Source organism: Lactuca virosa, chromosome 4, assembly GCF_052849685.1.
Source record: "Lactuca virosa cultivar CGN04683 chromosome 4, Lactuca_virosa_CGN04683_v6, whole genome shotgun sequence".
NCBI lineage: Eukaryota > Viridiplantae > Streptophyta > Magnoliopsida > Asterales > Asteraceae > Lactuca > Lactuca virosa.
The window spans coordinates 186574792-186580074 of record NC_136429.1 but is presented as its reverse complement, the minus strand read 5'-3'; positions in this window follow the sequence as shown (position 1 = coordinate 186580074).

Genomic DNA, 5283 nt, shown 5'->3' with positions numbered 1-5283 from the left:
AATGTCTGTTGCCGAGTCTCTGTGACTTTTGTGCATAGTCTTTACAAGAGGATAATTGCATATAAGTTTAAAATCTAACAAATTACAGTAAATGACAAGAATTTGGTATTCTTACATTTACGGTAAGGATTTGGGATTGTGAAATGAGCATCATTGGAATCATGTTCAATTGGTCTATTTCACAAAGTAAGGATCATAGACAAACATAGTGTGCATACTTGGAGTATGGCATAACTGTTGTTTGGGCAAACATAGTGTGCATGCTTGGAGCATGGCATGACTATTGTTTCAGTTCAAGTATTAAGTTGATTATCCGAAACATTATACAATGAATAATGAGTAATCAATATGGTGTTTAAATAAAAGGTGTTTTATTTACTCTCAAAGGTGCTTGGGGCCATACAAGATTAGTATTATTCTTGTGTTTCACTTTGCATGTTTTGACTTCCTGAATAACTAGGTTATTCAAACTCTCCACAGTCAATCATACTTTGGAAGTAGGTATGAATCAAGACTGTCATGAATTGGGCTTGTAGATGTCTAAAGTGTTTAGACATAGCAAAAGTTGCTGCAACATTCATGGGTGCTCCTGGAATGAGATTCGAGTATTGGATTAAACCCACGCTCATTTGAATCACTTCATGGATTTTATCACGAGTGATCATGAGACGATAATATCTTATATTCTTCAAACCTAGAGATATGATTTGTTGACTATGAGTTGGTTATACATTGATTGTACGAAAACGCATCAGTAACTTGATGTTATAAAACGTACCTTTGTGTATGATTCAACAAGTGGTTAGTACAAGCATATGAGTCGAAGTTTATCCATTCCTTTTACCCTTGGAGGGATAAAAGCGATATCTGTGGGCCCCTCGATGATTTAGTGATGACAAACGTAAGTGCTCGGCCAGGCCTGGACTGATTTGATTTGTTCAATTAGTCGGTCGTCATAAATCGGAAATCGGAAAACAACAGATGGACAGAGAGAATGATTATAATCCATGTCTCAGTCCATATGATATCTTGAATGGAGGAATATATGATCCCTTATCTAATGGATGCGTCATTGATTTGTTCAGAGTTCGACAGCGGCTTTTAAGAGCTACGATTGCTAGTCAGGTTGCAAAGTCATACTTGCAATAATAGTTATTAGACTTATCCAAGTGTGAGACTGTTGGATTAGTGTCTAAGTCCATAACTATAATTGGTATGCACTTGACCCGATTTGGCATGGTCTATTTGGGTTGCATGGCATCGGAACAATTTGGATAAACTTTTGTGAGAAAATGATATTTATGATTTATTAATATATTATAAGTTCTAATATATTAATATGAAATCATATTGTTTAATTAGTATTGATCAAGAATTAATTTGGAATTAATTTTGTGATCAAAAGAGACTAATTAAATATATGGGGATTGATTGTGTAAATCATTCATTCTTATATATGTGGGCTTATGATCCATAGTTCTTCATGTTGGGCTAAACCCATGGAGTAACCCATGGATAGTCCATGGAGGTTTTAACCCATGGAGCATGAAGAATATGGAAAGTCATGAGTTACATGGTGTAACCCTAATAGCCACAATATATAAAGACCCCATAGCTCAAGAAATCGGCCCTAAGGGATTCACATGAGAGGACTAGCCGATTTTGAGCATAATAATTTTTCTCTCAAGTTATTCCAAGTTGTTGGTGGTGTTGTGTGAACCATTTGAGGTGTCACACTTGGGGCACTAGGCTCTTAAGCTCCATGGAATCAAGCTACAACAAAGAGGTATGTTATCCTAACTAGTGTCTTATATTTTTTTATGTAAATTGCATGCTAGTTATAGGCATATTACCTTGGAAACATTTTGCATGTATAATTAGTGAAAACATAGATCCAAGGTAATTAGGGTTGTATGTGCACCATAGGATGTTGTAGTATACTAAAACCCATCAATAGTGGTAGTAGGGGGAATAGTCCCCATGTTACGGTTGTAAGGACCAAAGGGGGTAGGTCGGGCACCCCGGTATGCCTGACAATATGATTATGTTATGTTATTATGTGGTAGTAGTAGGGGTGAAATAGTCCCCGTAACCAGTTGAGATAGACCGGATGGGTAGGTCGGACACCCCAGTATGTCTGACAGGGGTAGGTTAGGCACCCCGGTATGCCTAGCAGGGTAGGTCGTGCAGCTAGATATGCCTGGCAGTATGTTTAAAGTATGGTATGTGGTATGATGGGGGAACTCACTAAGCTTTGTGCTGACACTTTTCAGTGTTGTTTCAGGTACCTCTTCGTCGAAGGGGAAGGAGCCAGCACGATAGCAGCGCATCACACACACATGATTTCCGCATTATGAGATTCTTGGGATTGTACTATGACATTATTACTATTTTATGATATGGTGTTGAGACACGTGACTATGTTTTATGAAATGATATGAATCAATGATGGTTCCTATAAATGTTTTTCTAAATCGTTATATAAAAATGAAATTTTTGGTCTTGAAAATTGGGATGTTACACTCATCCTCATATGTAACTCATAAGGTCTCACCAATGCCATTATTTCATACATATTTAGAGAAATTGACAACGATCAAGGTCACAATATATGAATTCAAGACCTTTCGGGTTATAGACGGTTCGGTGCATATTGGGAAGGAAATATATGATTGTTTCGCAAAGATATGACATGAAATGACTTTTATGAGATCAATGGGTAAGACTGTGGATGGCAATAACATCACCAACAATACGCCATGGGTGATGGATGATTTGGATGATATGTATGTTAATAATGGTGAATATATGCAAGTCCTTAGGGAATGCCAATAAAGAAGATGAGAACGATGGAAATATGAGGGTTGTAAGTGTAGATAATAATGAGGTTGATGAGGGGGATGTAGATATGTCTAAAAAGAAAGGTAATTTGTTTAATAATTTCTTCGGTTTTCTAACATATCAAAAATATTAGTATGTTGTCTTTTAGGAAGGATCCATCGTCGATGAGAATTATGATGGTTATAAGGATATGTCTACAACTAAGGTAATTTGTAAAACAGTTATTTAGATTTTAAGTAATCAATAATATCAGTATATTGTTATGATGCTATTTAGGATGAATTCACCGTTGATGAGGATGGTGAGGGAGTACAATAAGCATGCAAAGATGGTAGACTTCATCATAACTTTGCATTCAAAAATATAAGCAGTCATCTTAGACGAAAATAATCAAGGTTCTAAAAAGCTTGTTATGGCTCAAATGCTTGTAATTTACGCCACGTTTTAACAAATCTTAAGTTATATATATATATATATATATATATATATATATATATATATATATATATATATATATATATATAATATTACCATCTTAACTCACACATTACAAACGACTCGTAAATGCTTGAAGTTTCATATTGCCGTAAAACATGTCTAACATTGTTTAAAACCTCATAAATAATCTACCACAAAACTCACTCTAATTCAAATTTTATTTAGTTTAACCTATCATTGAATTTTGCTTGAATCTAACACAAAAGGCTGAAAATCTCTTGCCAATTATTATGTTTCATGTTGCTAAACATTGACAAAGTGACGAGAACCTACATGTCACCGACTTAAATGTCTCGATTTAACTTTATTAAACATGAGAATAAAATCAAAAGAACATAGTTCAAATATACCATCAACAATTCAACATACCCGATTATATACTAAATTTTAAGGACATCCTACATGCATCACGTTAAACTTCCAAGTTATAGGAAACAACCCATGTGCCTAATTGATAGGATCAAGATATAGACATGATTATGAACTATATACATATCAAGTACTCCTTAGTTTTTAATATAAATGTTAAGATAAACTATTTTTTAGATGTGCTATTACAATTTTATAAGGGTAAGTCATATGTAAAGAGAATGTATTTTTATATGAATTCTATTATAAGAAGCATAAATATTTAAAAAAATCAACATTTATTTATAGACTTATTTTATATGTTTTTTATAGGCTTGTCATTAAATAAGATATTAAATAAATCCAATTATCAAAAATGAAATTCTATTTTCGGTAATTACATGTTTAATTTATCTGATATAAACTTATAACATAACACAGAAGTGGGGTTTAAATTCGAAAATCGACTAACATCATATTTTTTATACTTTGTATATGTAAATTGGCTTTTTATCATAAAATAATATAAAAAAGAATGTACTAAAATACTAACAACACTTTTTAGTTTGTAAGATGTATTGTCAAAAAAATGTAAAAATAATAATTTGGGTATGTATATTCACGGCCGTCTCAACAAGTTTGGGGGCTCTAAGTGAACCAAAAATTTAGGTATCCTTGTCAAATTTTGAAATCGGAAAACTCAAATTCGTTCCAACAATCCAACTTGATTCAATGATTGTATATACTGTAATCTGTTGTAATAAATGAACAATGGAATAAAAAATCAGATAAATGAAAAATAAGAACTGAAAAGTGTTAACCCATGGAATAAAAAGTCAGATCAAGAAAGATTCATTATTGTTTGAATCTGCTAAAGAACAAGAGATGTTGTATAGTCAGTCAACTCAGAAACGATTTTGATTGAACATGGTCACTACCAATCTGCCTTCAATCGGGATTTTTAAAACAAACATGATTTTGATCGAAAAAAATAAATTCCGATTCCATTCCAATTCCACAAACCAAAGCTAATAACCCTAATCAGCTTTAAGTATTAACTCTAATTAGATAATCAAATGACAACATGATAGATAATGGAAAAATAAAAAGTGAAAAGTGAAAAAACTGCAAATATATTACCGCTTAATTGATACTGTGAGTCTGTGACAGCCTTCAATGGAGAATGAAGAAGCCGAGAATGGAGAAGGAAGAAGAATAACAGAATGTAATGTATTTCAATGGTTCAGACTTCAGAGTGTTAAAGCCGAGAATGGAGAAGGAAGAAGAAGACAATAATCGTCGCTTGTACAATAAGAAGAACAAAACTTCTTTTGAGGCGTTAGGCGTGCAACGATTCCAGCAAAGGCGTGCAAGGAATTCGATTTTTTTGTGAACAACCAAATGGAATATAGACAAGGTAATCAGAACTTGGGTTTAAGTGGGACCCCTTAAAAGTGGGGGCCCTAAGCCCTATCTTTGTTTATGTGCACATAAGGGGTGTATATTTAGATTGAATGTTATTTTATTGCAGATTTCAGTGTTAATTGCAAAAAGAATTTGCACAATTATAGTTGATCATCCGATTTGACTTTGAAG